Source organism: Pan troglodytes, chromosome 14 (genome assembly GCF_028858775.2).
Source record: "Pan troglodytes isolate AG18354 chromosome 14, NHGRI_mPanTro3-v2.0_pri, whole genome shotgun sequence".
Lineage (NCBI taxonomy): Eukaryota > Metazoa > Chordata > Mammalia > Primates > Hominidae > Pan > Pan troglodytes.
Window position 1 is genome coordinate 79898915 of NC_072412.2, and position 20280 is coordinate 79919194.

The window sequence follows — 20280 nt, forward strand, 5'->3', positions numbered from 1 at the left end:
GGCCTATATATAAAAAATCTTGAGAATTATTTTATTTAACACATATTTCTTCCATATCCCCCAGGAGAAAACATCTAGCAATTTCTTTTTTGTGTTTTTATTTTTAAAAATAGACTCCCTTTCATATACACACATATCTAGGGATTTCTAAAAGAAAAACTCAAATCATAAATTTCTGGGACCTTATCTATTCTTTCCTTGGTTATCAGAACATTAAATGTTAGATGATTCTTTTTTTTGAAGTAAAGAAAAGGGTGGACTTTAATGTTTATTTACAGGACACTGTGTGACATGAAATTCCACATAGAAATAAGAAACCCATTCAGAGGACAATTGAAGAGATTGTGTACCTCATTCATTGTGGCATAATGGATGACTTTTTTTTTTTTTTATAAAGAAATACTTCTCTACAGACACTACTGGTAGTACAACTATTTTAAAAGTATAAAATGTCCTCCACAATATAAAGAGAACTAAAACATTATTAATTGCTAACACAAAGGCCCACTACAGGCTGGGCGCGGTGGCTCATGACTGTAATCCTAGCACTTTGGGAGGCAAAGGCAGGCGGATCACGAGGTCAGAAGTTCAAGACCAGCCTGGCCAACATGGTGAAAGCCCGTCTCTACTAAAAATACAAAAATTAGCCGGGCGTGGTGGTGTGCACCTGTTATCCCAGCTACTCAGGAGGCTGAGGCAGGAGAATTGCTTGAACCTGGGAGGCGGAGGTTGCAGTGAGCCGAGATTGCGCCACCGCACTCCAGCCTGGGCGACAGAGTGAGACTCCGTCTCAAAAAAACAAAACAAACAAACAAAAACAAAGCCCATGAACATGTTGCAAAAGAAACATGGAGAATGCTACAAGATCTGTTTCTCCTTACAATGTATTCATATGCTAGATATTCTTTCAAGAATTGTGAGATGACTTGTTTAGAATTTTACATAGTACATCACTTACAATGATGTGCTGGAATGTATAACCCCAACTCTTCCATATATTCAATATAAACAATCCAACAAGCTGCTCAAATTCCTTCCATGGCTCTGGTTGTAAATGGACAGTGATATATTCAGATTGGAATGAAGCTGTGGGCTTATATGGCAGGCTGTATATGAGACAAGCGGCCAAAAAATGTTACCAGGTTTTATTATACTTGCTGCAAAGTTGAGAAGCAAAACTGCAAGCCTTAAAAAAATTGTGAGATTCAAATCTCCAAATTGCTGATGCTCCTCACCAGAACTGAAAAAATTAGAATGCCTTCTTGAGGCAATAGATAGTGGTTTGGTCAGTCCCCATTTCTTGAGGTTTTATTATTAGAATGAAAATAGGAAAAAGGGGGACATACTCTGAATCAGAGAAGGTGGGGAACAATAAGGCAAATGAAAAGGGAGTGCCGAGAAATGAGAGTTTCTTGATTAGTGCAGTTTTGTTTTGATTTAACTAACGAAATCTGGGAAATGCGGTTGTCTGGGAAAAACAAAGGTAGATTCTTCAAAGAGAGTAAGATATGAGTCATTCTTTGCAGGTGAAAGACATACTAACTGCCCCCGCTCCGCACCCTCCAGCACCTCCCAGGTTCACATGGTTTGAGTTGATTTTTCCATTTTCTATGCTGTGCAACATCCACGCAATGTCTCTTGCCATCGAACTCAGGTAAACTTGAAAGCCTGGCTCCTTGGGGGAATAGATAATGCACAAACGAGTCATTTTGTTTTCTGTGCAGAGCTAATTGACCTACACAGGAAACAAAACTTCAGGGTAGGCTTCATTAACACCATGGCCTAACCAAATGAGATAACGAGTCTAACGTAATGATGTTAGCTGGATAAATATAATTTTATGGTAAAGTCTTAATAAATATGAGATTCTTCTTAAAAGCTTTTGTTTTTCCAATCAAAAATTATGATAGTAAAAAATACAAATAAAACAGAGAATATGAAAATATCGCCTTATACCACACCCCAGGAATCATGACTACATGCATACGCTTCTTGACTTTTCTGGATGTAAACTTATAAAAATAAGAGTTTTTTTTTTTTTTTTTTGAGATGGAGCCTCGCTTTGTCACTCAGGCTGGAGGGCAGTGGGGTGACCTCAGCTCACTGCTCCATCTCTGGGTTCAAGTGATTCTCCTGCCTCGGCCTCCCAAGTAGCTGGGACTACAGGTGCACACCACCTTGCCTAACTAATTTGTGTATTTTTGTAGAGACAAGGTTTCACCACATTGGCCAGGCTGGTCCTGAACTCCCGACCTTAAGTGATCATCGTGCCTTGACCTCCCAAAGTGCTGGGATTACAGGCATGAGCCACCATGCCCGGCTGAGATTTGTAAATTTTAACCCATATTGGACCACATGAAACATAATGACCCATGAGATGCTTTTTACTTTTTCTTTTTTCTACTTATTGTAATTCTGAGACTATATTTCCATGTGAGTATAAAAGACCTGTATAATCCTCTTAATACAAACTATGAATGCATCATATTTCATTTCAATAATCTCCTATTGATGTACATTTTGCTTGCTTTCAAATTTTTGAAAAAATAAGCAATTCATATACCTTGTATGTACATCTTTTTATGCTTGTCCTATTTGAGATAAATTCCTAGGACTGGAGTTACAGGAACTGTGGGTGAGTATATTCTATTTAAAACACTAAAAAATTTTTTTAGAAAAAAGTTTAAAAAATTGTTTGAGAAATAATTTCTTTAATGTGGGTCTTATTACTTTCTTTCTAAAAATGTCTTTAGCTCAAACTTATTCTCGAATGGTATTTCTGCTGTGCATAGAATTCACATTAGCCCATTGAAGGAAACATTCCATGGTCTTCTAAGATTGCTGGTGTTGAGGAGTCAGCTGTCAGTGTAATTGTTGTTGTTTGAAGGTAATCTATTTTTCTTAGCTGCTTCGAAAACTTCTTTGCCTTTGGTTTTCTGCAGTTGTGCTCAAATGTGTCCAGGTGTAAGTTTCTTTTCTTTTAAAACTTCTTTTCTTTAAAAACAATAATTTTAGGATTTTTTTAACCTTTAAAAGTCTAATGTGTTTAATTAGTTTTGGAAATGTCTTAGTCATTATCTCTTAAAATACTGCATCTGCTTCGACTTTTTCCTCTTCTGGAAACTTCTTGCATAACTTCCATGATTTTTTCTTCTGTATTTTCCTACTTTTTGCCTTTTTGTGCATTGTTTTGGTAATCTCTTTTAGTGAAACTTATATGCTAGCAATGGTTTCTTTAATTATGTCCCAGTTGCTGTTAAATTCATGTTTTAAGTTATTAATTTTGATTATAGTATAGAATAATGGCTTTAAATGCTTTCCTTACTTCATCGGATTTTCACATTGTAGATTTTTGTCTTGAAAATAAGGCACTATCCTATTATCTTCCCAAAGCTGTTAAGAAGATGCTTTAAAATTTTTGAGTCTTTGTCTTAATTAATTAATTTCTAAAGCAGTGATTTTATTTATTGTTTTAATTGACAAGTAAAAATTGTATATATTTATGTACATGATGTTTTGATATATGTATACAATGTGGAATGGTGAAATCAAGTTACTTGACATAGGCATTAGCTCACATACCTATCATTTTTTGTGGCAAACACTTGAAATCTACTCTTTTTAGTTATTTTCAAATGTACAGTATAATGTTGTAAACCATCATCAGCATGATGTACAACAGATCTCTTGAACTCATTCCTCCTAAATGAAATTTTGCGTCTTTCGATCAACATCTCCCTGGTCTACCCAACACTAGCCCTTGGCAACCACCATTCTCCTCTCTGCTTCTATGAAATCGATTTTTTGCACTCCACATATAAGATCATGAAGTATTTGTGTTTCTGTGCCTGGCTTATTTCACTTAACAGATTGTCCTCCAGATTTATTCACATTGACTCAAATGACAGGATTTTCTTCTTTTTAAACGCCGAAGAGCATTCCATTGTGTATATATAATGTCTTCATCAGATGATTTAAAATATTTCATCTCAATTTTTCAGTTGTTCTGATTTGTCTAACCTGCCATTTATGAAAACGTATATACCACTTAGCCTTTTTTGTTTGCTTGTTTGTTTTTTTTTTGAGACAGAGTCTGGCTCTGTCGCCCCAGGCTGGAGTGCAGTGGTGCTATCTCGGCTCACTGCAAGCTCCGCCTCCCGGGTTCACGCCATTCTCCTGCCTCAGCCTGCGGAGTAGCTGGGACTACAAGCACCGCCGCCACCACGCCCGGCTAATTTTTTGTATTTTTCGTAGAGACGGGGTTTCACTGTGTTAGCCAGGATGGTCTCGATCTCCTGACCTCGTCATCCGCCCGCCTTGGCCTCCCAAAGTGCTGAGATTACAGGCGTGAGCCACCGCGCCCAGCCATCACTTAGTCTTTTTTAAAAATAAGGTTATACTTTATGTTTTTAATGCTTCCTATGTTTTCTATTTTTTGTTATCTGGTCTATGTATTTTTTTTTCTTTTGAGTCCCTTTCTCACCTCTTTTTGGGTCACTTGGAATTTCTGTAGCCCATATTCTTACCTTTAGTTTTACTTCTATGACACCAAATAATTAATGTAGATCTAATTTCCTTAATATTAACTTTAGAGGGCATCATTAATTCTCTAACATAAAAATGAAGAAATTAGCACAATTATGCCTCCTTACATATTTCTATTACTCTATTTTTTCTTTGTTATTTTTACATTCTCTTGCTCTGTAACACTGACATGCTATTTTATAATTGGTTATTAGACCCAATTTATATGACTTCCTTTTATATTTAAGTGGAGTTAATATGCAATTTGAAGAGAGGCAGTTTTATCTGCTACCATCACCTGAGGGGTGCATGATCTTAGGAAACTGAAGCTTTAGTTTGGGTTTGTTGTTTTAGGGCAATTTCCTACCAAAGTCTACTCTGTGTGAGGACCTTAGAAGCTCACATTTTGGGATGGGCAGATCATACAGGCAAGAAGACAGCACAGTCCATGGTGCAGCCCTCTAGTTCATAGGTCATTTATGTGGCAATTTATCTCTGCTCAATGAACTCTGCTGGCTGGTTTCCTTCCCTTTACCCTACCACACCTGAAAGCCATTTCTCCAATACTGAATAGTTGAGTGAGAGGAGCTAGATGGTAAAGATGAATGTCTACGTAGGTATTTCAATTATCCTCCCACCACTTGTCAGTGTTGAATTTGACCCTCACATTCTCCCTTCCACAGCCATGATCCCAATTCTTGTAGTTTGAGTAAATAAAATAGAAATGTGGTTAGCCTCTTGGGGCACTCTAATTTTCTTTCAGAGGAATCTATACTTCAACCAAGTTCTGGATGGCAGTGAATTAACATTTGGCATTCTCCTCAGGGTGAAAGCAAATGTCTGTATTTTCAGTTTGAAAAATAGTTTATGGTTTTGATTTTCAGATGTTTTGGTAAGTTCCATGGGACGGAGCAGAGTAAACATGTGAATTCCACAGACTTTTACAAAAAGCACATGAGTGTGTTTCTGGGATATTTATTTCTATTTATTGATCTAGTCATCAGGGCCTATATCACTACTATACTCCTTTAATTACTAAAAGTTTGTGTTGTCTTTTGTTATCTACAGACCAACTTTATTCCCCTTATTTTACCTTTTTAAAATAGTTTAATTAGGTGCCAGCTCTTATTCTTCCAAAAAAGCTTTAGAATCAGTGGACAATGCTGAAACAGTCATAATAGAATTTTAATTATAAGTGCATTACGTTTTCAGATAACCTGGGAGATATTTGGTGTTCACTCAAATAGTTAATTTAATAGCCTAAATAAAATAATAATGTATAAATTTTTCACTTTTTCCAAAGTGGTCAAATTTATTTGTAACTAACTAAAAGGGAACAATAATGTTATTTCATGAGAAGTGATCAAGTTGGTATTGTTCCTTAAAATAGTTTCAGAACCTAGTACAGTGCCTGGCACCAAATACAAACTTAAACAATAGTGGAATGAATCAACAACTGAATTTAATAAAAACAAATCCACTTTTTAGAAATAACATTCTTAGTAAGACTTAGAAAAGAAATTGCTAACCCTTGTTGATTTAAAAAACAAAGTACTTTGAATCAAATGAGCCAAAAAAAGAAGAAAATAAGCACATAATACCCTCACCCTTTTCCCTTCTGTAAACATCTGGATCCTTTTTGTGGCGCTTTCAAATTTCAAAATGGCTTAATTTAGTTGGCTAGGATGTTCTGGATGGAAAACGGGGAGGAAGGGTAACTTATTTTATGAGTAAACAATAGTATTGTAAATAGCTTAATTTTCTTCCTTTGTGGTTTTAACAATACACAATCGGACTCTTCCATTGCAGAGCGTGACTTTGTATGTAGATGGTGAAACCATACATGCTGCAAATAATATCTGGGAGTTTATGAGTAGAACTTTTGTGAAAATCTACTGAGAACCCCCATCTATTGTTTTTAGACTTCTAGTACAGTTTATGTGTCCCAGCATAGTTCAAACGCTTTTGTCTTCTTTTACTCTGGATTTCCCAGATCTTCTCCATTACCACAAGACAGCTCCCAGATGATGGGACAAGTATGGTAAAGGATACTCTGCTACATTCAGGGCTAAAGAGCTTGCCATTGAACTGTCTCTGGGACCCAGGGGAGTCTTCCCAGGGATATGACCTGAATGGAATAGAGATGGAAAGTGGACTTCCCTGTGGTCCAAAAAGCTCAGGGCAGTCAGTTCCCACGACTTATGTGTTGGGAAATCAAGGCTGAACTGCATCAATATTAACATATTTCTATTGGATCAATATCAGTAATTTTCCCCCTTTTCTTTCAACTTTGGAGTTTTGCCTTTATGCTGCTGGCTCTGCTGTAATGGTCCTAGTTGTGTGTGACTATCTGGGTGGCTTCCATAGCCCCATGGGTTTGATCATCAGTCATCATGTCTGTATTATTCACAAGCACATATTTCACTTGCTTTAACTTTCCTATATTTTGCCATTTGTGAAGTGGAGAAAGTCAGTATCTTGTTTCTTAGGCCAATCCATTCATTTGCTAGAAGGGAGAATATATGTAATGGAGAAATGAAACATTAGCTGGCCCTCCTATCTGCTTCTCCTATTGTGTATTTCCCCTAAAAAACAAAATCTTCCCTAGTGACTCTGCCCTTTTGTTCAAGTTAGAGAATCCTTCATAAGGATGATATCATGTTTCCACAGATGCTGTCATCCTACCTCATGTGATTTCCAATATATGCACTAATGTGTTGATGGCTCAATGGGATCAACATTTCTATTGATCATCTGCAGAAATATAAAGAGGTTTGACCATTTATTCATTATTTTATTTGTTCAAAGAGGAAATGACTGCAGGCCCTGGGCTACCTTCTGGGATTAATACAAACATGTTTCCTACATCCTCAGATCCTCGATTCTAGGATTTCTTACACCCAGGCTAGTGAGATCTATGACATCCAGGATCTTCTAACTTTCTATATGGAAAAAATTTAACCATTAAGCCAGCCCATCAACCAACCAACCCACCAACCAATCTATTATACTCTACGATGTGATTAATTGATGCTAAATAATGGAGATTTTATAAAAGAGGAAATGTTCTTTCTTCCATTTCCCTAGCATTTGAGCTCTTCCTCAGTTTTATTACATACGTTGTAGCATATAATTGCTTGGAATTGAATGTTTTAAATCTCCATTAGGTAATTTGGAACATAACATATGAAAAAGCTCTCTAACAGTGGAAATGCTTTGTTGTTTTGAGTTTCTAGCATTTTCTTCCTCTCAAACTGTCTTATAACCAGTTCTTAATAAGTAGTATAATGAATAAAAATTATAAAGAACATATTAAATATAAGATGGATATTGTTGTAATTTTACCAAGCATGCCAAAATGTCAATTTAACTTCATCAGGAAAACCATTTCAAGAATTGGCAGGTAATTTAAATCTGCATTATTACTTGCTCAAGTGAAAGGGAAAAGAAGGGAAGTGCATAAAACAGAAAAGGTAGTGCATTTTGATGTTGTCTTCAAATTTGCCCTTTATTTGAACAGGATGCCCAGAAAAATTGGAACTTTTAATCAGCTGAAAGCATTCTTACTACTAAATGGCTTTCTCCTTGATTGCATACAAATTAGAGATTATCAATGACATAACATAACAGAATTAAGCAAAAGCTAAAACATAACACTACCCATACTCAGACACAGGAATGTTTTAACTGCAGCATCTTCAGGAAGAATTTGAGAGTCAACATGGATTATGTATGTAGCCTTCTCTCCCTACACCTGATCCCTCGATATCATCATCCTATTCCAAAGCTTCAATTACCACGTCTACGAAGAAGATACTTAAGACTAGAATGCCAATTTCCCTAATTTCTCTTTTACAAGCAGAGTTTTGATTTCACACTACCTTAAGGACGTTAGCTGTTTGCTATCAAAGCTATGCTGTTAATGAGGACAGTTATGTTTTCTTTCAAAATATTCCTTGCAGATAAATCTCTAAATCTCCATGAGATTTATTTCCTACCTCTTCTCCAAGAAGTATTGTGTGTAGTCTTGGCCTACATTGTGATTATTCCTAAAGGGTAATTACTTATTTGTATAGTATCCAATAGTGATAATCAGTCATTCATTTATTGAACACATGCCATTTACCAGGCTAATTAGAGACATGGGAGATAAAAAGGTCAATGAGATCCAGCCTTTACGCTTGGTAATTTTGTTGCCAGTTGAAAGAGCTCTGACATACAAACAGATAAAGTTACAATAAAATGGGAGTAAATGCAAAAATAAAGGTAGAAACAACGTGCTCTATGGATATAGGGAGAAAGTAATTTTGTCAGGTCCAGTTAGGGAAAGAAAAAGTGATTTTTTCATATGTGTCTTGAAGGATGAAAAGATGTCCAGTCTAAGAAGAGGAAAGAGGGCATTTGAGACATAGTGAATAGCATGTGCAATGGTCAGGGAAGGATACTTTTCTACAGTGACAAACCATAGCAGTGATAAAGTCAATGCGACTGAAGATGGGGAAATGTGGAATTGCTGCTGGAAAGGTGTATTGTGGGCACATTTAAAATGCCCTTTCATGCTCTACCAAGGAGTTTGAGTTTTGTTTTCCAGGTGAGATGTAGATATCTAAAATTTTAAGCAGATAAATGGTGGAAATAGCTTTTTTTAAAGGAAGTTAATTTGGGAGCTGTGTAGAGGATGGCCTCGAGGAGACAAATACAATAAGATTAGATAGAAAACAAATGTAATAATCCAGGTGAGAGTTGATGGAAATCTGAAATAAGAAAAGACAGTGACTTGGGAAGGAGAGGAGGCGACAATTCCAAGAGAAGTTTCTGAGCAAGAATGGGCAGGACTTGCTAATGGTTTGGCTAGACAGTTCCAGGATGAAAAAGAAATAGAAGGTGTCTTTGGAATTTCTGGCTTGGGAGACTGAATGAATCTTGAAAGACAGTAAGGGAATAGGTTAGCAGAGAGGGGAAGATGTGCTTGATCTTGGATGTGTTCATTTAACAAGTTTGTGGGACAGCCATGTGGGCATGCCCATTAGGCAGTACAAAATATGAATCTCTGCTGGGCAGAAAGACAAGGGATGGAGTTTTGGTAATCATTAACAAATAGATCATTATAGAAGCTATGGGCTTCAGTTAAAAAAATCAACCCAACCCATATCCTAGTTTATCTTCTATCTGCCTTCAATATGCTTTAAAGAAAATTGTGAATTTTTTTCTCATACACTCTTTCCATAGTGTATCGAAATGACTCTGCACATACTTTTGCAATTAAGCCAGAAGATTGCTCTATGGTAATTATTAACGCTATGTTTCTCCAGCTAAACTGGGAAAGGTACCCTAACTTTCATTCCTCAACATTCTGCCCTGATACCATACGTTACATATAGCAGACTCCCTCTCCTTCTAGACTAGTAGGGATTGGGAAACCACAGTAGTCATTTGTTTGTTTCCCAGTGTACCCACAGTCCCAGTGAAAGAGTCTCCTAACAGATTTCTTTGCCTCCAGTCTTCCCCACTCCAAGGCTTTCTGCATACTGCTCAGACTCTTTGTCTTAATTAAGCACTGGTTTCGTCATGTTTCTTCACTGTTTTGTTAAAAAATCCTTTAAGCCACTTCCCATTAATATTATTTTTCTTTGACTCTTTTATTTCCAATACACCCTACATGGGTAGCATCACTTGCCTTTCCTCAAACATGGCTCTCTTCATCGCCTGTGACAGTGCTTTTGTTTCTTCTACCCAGAATATTCTTCCTATCTGTCTATTCTTGTCACAATCCTCTTAATCTCAAGGATGGCTCAAATATCAGCAATCTGGACTCCTGCAGAGTGTTGTACCCCTGTCACAGGATTAAACCACATTTTGCCTTCAATGAGTGTGTTTGTGGTTAATATCACATAAACTCTTGGAGAAAAGGCCTGTCTTGTTCATTTTTGTATCACCCCAAATTGAATCATGCAGCCTCTTACAGAGTGGTTGTGCAATAATAGCAGATAAATTTTCTATGTCTCTTCATATTTTTTTTGCCTCTTTAACGTTGTAAAGTCACATATAATAACTTATTTTCAGTGGTGTATTCATTTTGATTCCTTGGCCAAAGTTTTTTCTATTTTTAGTCAAAATGGCTCCTTGCTTAACGGTTTAACTCTTTTACCTCCATACATAGGCTTAGCAAACAATACATAAGAATCTCCATGGTTATAGAATCAGCTCCGCACAAACCTAGGCTTCTCATTCTAAAGTGGAAAATATTAGGAGAAAGTGGGCAATTCATGGAAACATAGAGTTTATTGTGATAACAAAAACCTAGTTTTATATTTAAGAAAATAATTCCTTTAGAAGTTCCCAATTTCTCTGGCAAAAAGAACAAATAAAAACATAGTCCAACCAAATGAGGTTCTGGGTTGATATATCAGGATAACAGATAATATAATTTTTTAAAAAATGTTTTCAATTTTCTAGTTTTTCTCTTTGGTAGAAGAATGTTTAGTCAACTTTCATGGACCTTAGACGAGCCAAAGATCAGTATGTTTAAGTTAATCAGTAACTTGAAATGCCTTTTTCTCTTGTGTTTGGGAGAAAGAAAAGGAGACAGATTGCTGTGGAAATATAAGATGTTATTTCTGCAAAAATACTTGTATCTTTACCAATTTTAAATGTCGGTTTTCTTCTCCCAAAGTTTATTTTACCTGTCTACTTGGATGAGCTTCAGAACTATCTATGTCTGAGGAATATTATCTTCCTCTTCTACATTTTGCTGTAGAGCAAACTTTCTGCACCGTATGTTAAAAAATCTGAAACTATATTATATAGTAGAAACAATTCAAGACTTAACTTGTAAAAAAGTCATGAATTAAACTGGAATGAAAATAATATATTTTGAAAAAGCAAACCAGTGAGAGCTGGACATGTTATGTTTTAAAATAATAGGTTATACATCTTTAATCATTGAAATAATATTTATACACTATTTTCCTAGAAAATATTACATATTCATAAGATTTTAGAATAGAATGGAATTTTGAGGTCACCTAGACCAGTTGTATCACTTTGTGAGTAAGGAAATATTAAGCTTAGAAATGTTAAGTCCCCTTTTCAAGGTCCCACAGAAATCAGTAGCAGAGCTTAAATGAGAATTTAACTTGTCTGATTCCAAATCAGTGGCTCTTTTTACCCATACTGTGATATCTATATTGTCTGAATTCAAAACTAGGATGTATATTATGACAATCTGATGTGACTTAAATGGAAACAATGGGACAGAATACTTGAAATTGAAACTGTACCCCCAAGTCAGGACACTTGATAAAAAGAAGTTTATTTGTGTCATAGTTTATTTATGTCCCCTAATGTATTTTTCTTAAAAAAAAAATGTAAAGATTAAACGCTAGTGTTTTATCAATTTGCATGGTCTTCATTAAATTGAAAAAAAAAACACACACACCAGAAAAATGAAGGAAATCAAACACTGCTGCTCCAAGCTTAGGGAATAATGTTAATACCATTTGAATCTACATCACCAAATACTAAGAACCCTCAGTACATGAAGCCAATCGAAGTTAAATACAGTGGATCTTTGTGTTCTATTAATTTATATGCTGAAACTTGTAATAGTGCTGACTACCTTAAACAGTAAGACAAACAAGGAAACATGCCCTTTTAGAGTTGTGAGTTGGGATAGTACTGGATATTGAGCAAATATAATTATGTTGCCATTTCTCTGGCTTTTTGATTCCTGGAGCACATCATCAAAGTTATGTATATGTCACTTTTGTGTGAAATTATAGGGGGGATAGTCGTTAGGAATGAAAGCTTTGAACCAAGATAAAAATATATAATAAGCAATGTGTCCCTAAATATTTTGAAGAATACATTCCTAAAGAGTTAAATCCTGGCCAAAAACAAGTCCTTTGACTCCTGTATTTATTATTCGTGGTTTTGAACATGCCAGGTTCACAAGTTCTACCTGCACTTGGCAACAATTCTGTGCTTTCCTCAGCCCCATGGTGTGCTCAGCTGCTTGTAAAAAGTTAAGGAAGCTCTGGTGATGGTGATGCATGGTAACAACAGTTTTTATTCCTGTCAGACTTGAAAGGGTGAGAATTTGGAAAAGGTAAGAGTTTATGAGATAGTCTTAATTAAAGAACACTATTCACTTATACCAACACTTGGAAAGTTATCTAAAATACTAACTACTTCTTTTAGGTTGGAAAAATTAGAAGGTAACTGTTCCTTTCCATTTTTTCATAGGTACCGTGGGGCAGCCCAGGAGCCACTAACAACCAAGGCCTGCACCGGAATAAGCTACAAGGATTGGTTTGGAGGGCCAAAAACCTCAGCTGACCCTAAGTCGGTTCTGCTTCTTATACAGACTATTTCAGTCCCGTCTCCCCAGTGTTACCAATGTTGTGTTTCCAACTAATCCCAACTCCTTATCTTCTAAAATGTGACATGTTTCCTTGGCTCTTCAAAGCATGATGGAAAGAGAGAGAGATTCAAATCCTAATGCTGTCACTTAACTGTGTGAAGATGGGTAGATGAGGTACATTACTTAATTTCTCTGAGCTGTACTTTTCTCATTTTTAGAATGAGATGATAACACATGATATGATTTGGCTGTGTCCCCACCCAAATCTCATCTTAAATTGTAGTTCCCATAATCCCCATGTGTGTTGGGAGGGACCTGGTCGGAGGTAATTGAATCATGGGGGCAGTTCCCCTGATGCTATTCTTGTGATAGTAAGTTCTCACGAGATCATATGGTTTCATAAGGAGCTTCCCCCTTCACTTGACTTTCATTCTTCTCCTTCCTGCTGCCACGTGAAGAAGGACATGATTGTAAGTTTCCTGAGGCCTCCCCAGCCCTGCAGAACTGTGAGTCAGTTAAACCTCTTTCCTTTACAAACTACCCAGTCTTGGGCAGTTCTTTATAGCAGCGTGAGAATGGACTAATACACGTATCTTTAAGTTTTCTGTGGTGAAGATTAAGTATGGCAGACACAGAGTATGTACACAATAAATAATAGGTATAATTGTGCTCATCCACACTCTCATCAATTACCTGGCAAAAATTCTATTCAAGGGCTAGGACTCTGCTACTCCACTCCAATCCTCTTCAGTTCCACTATGTTTATCTCAGTTCCCCAACCAAATGGGTCACAGCTGGTTTTGCATGAAAGTGAGCAACTATGGAGGCAGAGGATTGTCTCCTCACATACTCGGGATGAATTCTACCCTGAGGCACCACACCCTTGTTGGGCCAACCGCACAGAATTCTGTGCATGCACGACTATCAAGTGTTTATCTATTGCCCCAGAAGCAAGCTTCTCTAAACCTGGTGCTTGTTTCTCTCCTATTCTTCCATCTCCTGTTGACCTCCCTTCCAATTCTTTCCAATGTGCCTCATGGAATTTTCATTCTGTTATGAGTAACCCTCTGTTGATCTCCTAGTTTTCATTAAACGTTGTCTCTGCTTCAAGAACACCGAATATCTTTTTGCTATGTTAAATCCAAAACTTAGTCATCAGTCCTCATCTTAGTTGAATCCTCAGTACTTTCGCTACTACCACCCTTGTACAAGCTGCTATCATTTTTTTTTGCCTGAAATGATACAGTAGTGTATAAACCAAGTATCTCTGCTTGCATCTTCATCTGCCTGTCATGTATGCTCAATGTAGTAACCACAGTGATCCTTATAAAAGTAAAGTCAGGTAAATGTCACTCCTTGGCTACTTCAGGTCAGGGACCATGTCATTTTTTTTTTCCCTCTGTATCTCCAGGGCTTATCGCTGAAACTTAGCAGGCACTCAGTAAATATTTTGCTGAGCAGTTAAAACTAAGAGAAGAAAGAGGAGGGAGAAATATGGTAATCACTTACCACATCCTCTTTTAACCTCTTGAATATCTTACCAATGTCTTCTTTTGTTCTTACCTTCACATCATTTGATTTGATAAAACAAAACTATTATCTAGAGAGGTAAGGCAGACTTGTGAACTGGACCCGTAGAAGTTAAGTGATGTCCCTGTTTGCAGTGTCAATGAGATTGAGGGCTTGGGCTTGAACCCAACCTTCTCCCTCCAAATAGCCTGCTCTTTCTGTTATGTCATGTTTCATATACAAGTTTGGGAGCCTCCAGCCCTGACTATCCCAACATATACAACATAATGTATATGTTGTCTTTGGAAATATCTTCTGTGAAGGCCAAGCATTTAATATTACAGGAAACCTTGAAGTGGATATGGAAGCTTGGCAGCCAGCTTGGATCTTCCTAAGAGCCTCTTTCCTTCATACCATCTTCAGAGTACGTATCATTCAATAGAGACTCTCTTGCACAGGAATTATTATTATATGCTTGCAAATAGTCTCAACCAAAATCTTTAACCTGGAAATGAAGATGGGCTACTGTCTAGGAAGCCTCTGATTTTGTTATTGGTTTTTATTATCATGTTAGGTTTGTATATTAAGGAGAAAAATTGGCAGAGAGCATCTAACCTATTAAAATTAGATATTCAAAGAAATTTTGTTTTGGGGGGTCTGAATTGATAATATAACATATGGAAGTTAAAATTCTAGAAGCTATGTTTACTATATGATTTCATGGTGTAACAAGATCTGGGAGTAACATAAACTAATCTACCTTCCCTTGTAAACAATCATCTTCCTTCCAAGTCTTGCTGGCAGAGGAAGAGGTTGTGGGACAGTGTGGGAAGAAGGAGGGAGTCAGAGTTAATTTCATTATGTGCTTCCTAAAGAATGGGTTATTCAACAAAAACACTAATAACAACAGCAACAATGAAACTCCACCTCTCTGAAGTGTATAGAAGATTAATATGATATTTAAGTACATTTTAAGTAGATTTTCTATTTCCAAATTGATAACTGTGGTCATGTAAACTTTCGTGATCCTTTGCGGCTGACTCTCTTGTATGTCCATTTGGCAGTCTCAGTTTCTGCTACATTAATTTGACCTTGATAATTTATTCATTCATATATGTTTGTACTATTTCTTGAACTAGATTATTATAAGAAACTGTCTTGTTCTTGTCATATCTTTTTCCATGCTCTCACACCTCTAAATAATTATCTAAATCTAAAAAAGGATAACTACTTTTTAGAAATTTACTTTACATTCAAAGTAGAGTGTCTTATCTAGGCTTGACAGTTTTTACACTCTGAAAATTGAAACTATATCAACAAAAGTAATTTTATACACTGTCCCAAGCTTTTAAGAAAGTGATAAATATACACTGTATATGACATTGAAGTACATTTTGAATAGCTTTTCTATTTCTACCTTGATAATTGTGTGGTCCCACGTAGGTCAACAACAACAAAAAAGTGTTGGGCCATCCCATGTAGGTTGACAACAACAAAAAAGTGATAGGTATACAGTGATCTTTATACCTATCAAATTTTGTTGATCTTATTTATTTATTATTATTATTATTTTCTGAGACAGAGTCTTGCTCTGTCGCCCAGGCTGGAGTGCAGTGGCGTGATCTCAGCTCACTTCAACCTCCGCCTCCTGGGTTCAAGTGATTCTCTTGCCTCAGCCTCCCGAGTAGCTGGGACTACAGGCGCGTTCCACCATGCCTGGCTAATTTTTTGTATTTTGTAGAGACAGGATTTCACCATGTTAGCCAGGATGGTCTTGATCTCCTGAACTTGTGATCTGCCTATCTTGGCCTCCCAAAGTGTTGGGATTACAAGCATGAGCCACCGCGCCTGGCCTGATCTTATTTTATAAAGATACACTGTATACCTATAACTTTTTTGTTGTTGTCGACCTACATGGGATGACACCAGAACTTTTTACTTTTTCGCGACTTCTTCAGGGCCCTTCTGATCATACTGATCCCATGGTCCAGCAGCCCTGACCTGCTCCATCCACTATGTGCCCTGAAATGCATTCCTGTGGTGGGAAACTCCCAGCAGGAGCTTATGTCACATATACGTGGCCAGAAAAACACGAGAGTGCCTCGGGACAAGTATTTCACGAGCAATGGAAAAAAGTCATTTTGTTACCAGTTCTTCCAGAAGCGTATTCACCCATGCAGATTCATAATCTGTAACACTTAAATACAATTTCTTTGTTTCTAATTACACATTGTAGTTTGGAGAAGCATGATAATATTCAATTAAAAGTAACTCATGAATTGTTTGTAGAAATCTCCGAGATGACTAAATATTCTATATGAAGACAGATGAATGAAATAATTTTAATCTCAAATCTAGAATATACTTTTTAGAATTAAAGAGCAGAGGGTCTTTTATAATAAGGCAACTTGTCACCTTATGGACATCTTCAGATCATCATATGATAAGAATGTTTAATAATATTAAAAAGTGGCATTCCAATAAATAACATGATAATATTGTGGGATACAAGCTTAATATACAAAAATCATTTGCTTTCTATATACCAGAAATGAACAATTGGAATTTGAAATAAAAAACACAATGCCATTTACATTAGCAACAACAACAAAATGACATACTTTGATATAAATCTACCAAAATATCTAAAAGTTCTATATGAAGAAAACCACAACACTGATGAAAGTATCAGTATTGGCTCATTAATTGTAACCAATAATCCACAGTATTGCAAGATGTTGATAATAGGAGGATAACAGGTAGGGAGGGGATAGATGGGAACTCTCAGTACTTCCTGTTCAACTTTTTGGTAAACATAAAACAGCTTAAAAAATAAAGTCTATTAAAAATAAGTGCCATCCATGGAATACATATAGAAAAATGCTGCTACATTAAATATTACCTATAGATAAAAATGCATCCCAAGACACAGTACAGCATGTTCAGATGATTCTCTGTGAAGCAGCATAACACAGTGGGTAGAATTCAAATTTTAGAATCAAAAAGACCTGGATTCAAATCTGAACTCTAACTTGCAGAAACTGTGTGAATCTAAGCAAGTGGCTTAATTTTTTTCTGAACCATATTTTCATCATCTGTAAAGCCTGGATAAGAAGGACTACCTTACTTACATGAGATTATGTTTGCAAATCACATGAAACACTGTATGACACACTGTACCTGTCCAATAACTGATAATATCCAATCTTTAATGTATAAAGCTACACTTCAAAGCTGTCCATATTTTAAAAACCAACAGAATGAAGTCAGAAATAAGAAAGGTATTGGAGCAAAGGAAAAGTCATTATGCGAGGAAGGACAAGTTATTCATTCGTTTGGCTATACATACATTTGGAGACCATTCAGTAGATTCACTTACCTACATTTTGTAGGTTTTGCCACTCTTACCTCTAATTCGGAAAAAAAAAGCTTCAGAGATCTCTTTCCAAATCTCTTTTGCCTGCTGAAGACCATTATATGTATCGATACCTCATATTTTGGAACTTATGGAAAGATCTTTTTCTTTTATTTAAAATTTATAAAAAGGTATACATTTACTGTATGTAATGATAGAATCTTAGAGATAGTTCTGAAGTCCTCTTCTGAGTACTCACTCTCTATCTATCTACATATCTATCTATCTAACTATCTGTCCTCTATGTATATATCTTTTTATCTTAAAATGTGACATAACACAGTCTGGATACAAGAAACCAAAATGGACTCAATGGTCACTTGCTTTCTGGTTTTTGATGAGACAGTTTCTGGGAGTGTTTGTCAACTCATGAAGGCAGATGTATCTAGAGGTTTGAGGGTCATAGATGATGTTTGTAACCTCGTTGATGTAAGCAAAAATTGGGCTTTGACTGCCCTGGTTTTGATACTTGATATAAATTACCAAGGCATTAAATTCACATTAACAAGTACATGCAGGTGCTATTTGTAGTAGGTGCCAGTAAGAAAACCAGAAAATATGGTTTATATTAAATGAGATAACATGTGTCAAGAGTTTATCTCAGTTATTCTGTATAGCAAGTATTCAATAAGGGCTATAATTTATTTTCTGCACTTCCCTATGTTTATTTTAAAAGTTTACTTTTTATCACACAGCTTTATGCCATGAAGTGATTGAATATCTCAATTTCCTCATTATAATAGGCAGGGGAGAAATCAAAGAAGAAGATAGTTACAAAATATCTTTGACTAAAATATGTACATCTGCTGTTGTGGATGGCCTCCCCCTCACTCTAACTATAAAAATAAAATACTACAGAAAAATGAGATAAGATCTTTATATGTTAATAGCAATTTATTTCTATTTACACTTGCTTTTTATAATTATCAAAAGCTATACTTTCATGAGGAGTATTTCTCTCCTTTGAAGTATGTAAGGCATACCCAGAAAGTAGATTTAAAAAGCCACGCAAACTTATTTTCATTTCCTTAAATATTATTACCCTGGCATTTTGTTTTAAATTAAAATTCATAATAACATATATGACAGCATCTTAATGGAGGATCAGCAGTGGAATTTGGATATCCACACATTTACTTTCATTCTCAGGTACCGAATTTTTATTTTTTATTTTTTTTATTTTATTATTTTATTATTTTATTATTTTATTTTTTTATTATACTTTAAGTTTTAGGGTATATGTGCACATTGTGCAGGTTAGTTACATATGTATACATGTGCCATGCTGGTGCGCTGCACCCACTAACTCGTCATCTAGCATTAGGTATATCTCCCGATGCTATCCCTCCCCCCTCCCCTCACCCCACAACAGTCCGCAGAGTGTTATATTCCCCTTCCTGTGTCCATGTGATCTCATTGTTCAATTCCCACCTATGAGTGAGAATATGCGGTGTTTGGTTTTTTGTTCTTGCGATAGTTTACTGAGAATGATGATTTCCAATTTCATCCATGTCCCTACAAAGGACATGAACTCATCATTTTTTATGGCTGCATAGTATTCCATGGTGTATATGTGCCACATTTTCTTAATCCAGTCTATCATTGTTGGACATTTGGGTTGGTTCCAAGTCTTTGCTATTGTGAATAATGCCGCAATAAACATACGTGTGCATGTGTCTTTATAGCAGCATGATTTATAGTCCTTTGGGTATATACCCAGTAATGGGGTGGCTGGGTCAAATGGTATTTCCAGTTCTAGATCCCTGAGGAATCGCCACACTGACTTCCACAATGGTTGAACTAGTTTACAGTCCCACCAACAGTGTAAAAGTGTTCCTATTTCTCCACATCCTCTCCAGCACCTGTTGTTTCCTGACTTTTTAATGATCACCATTCTAACTGGTGTGAGATGGTATCTCATTGTGGTTTTGATTTGCATTTCTCTGATGGCCAGTGATGGTGAGCATTTTTTCATGTGTTTTTTGGCTGCATAAATGTCTTCTTTTGAGAAGTGTCTGTTCATGTCCTTCGCCCACTTTTTGATGGGGTCGTTTGTTTTTTTCTTGTAAATTTGTTTGAGTTCATTGTAGATTCTGGATATTAGCCCTTTGTCAGATGAGTAGGTTGCAAAAATTTTCTCCCATTTTGTAGGTTGCCTGTTCACTCTGATGGTAGTTTCTTTTGCTATGCAGAAGCTCTTTAGTTTAATTAGATCCCATTTGTCAATTTTGTCTTTTGTTGCCATTGCTTTTGGTGTTTTAGACATGAAGTCCTTGCCCATGCCTATGTCCTGAATGGTAATGCCTAGGTTTTCTTCTAGGGTTTTTATGGTTTTAGGTCTAACGTTTAAGTCTTTAATCCATCTTGAATTGATTTTTGTATAAGGTGTAAGGAAGGGATCCAGTTTCAGCTTTCTACATATGGCTAGCCAGTTTTCCCAGCACCATTTATTAAGTAGGGAATCCTTTCC

At 36.3% G+C, this 20280-nt stretch overlaps 1 protein-coding gene across 1 annotated transcript in view; it reads right to left on the bottom strand.

Annotated features, from left to right (window-relative positions):
- The window catches only part of KLF12 (KLF transcription factor 12), a 620046-nt gene that overhangs the window by 531205 nt on the left and 68561 nt on the right, over nucleotides 1–20280 (bottom strand). The window lies entirely within an intron of this gene.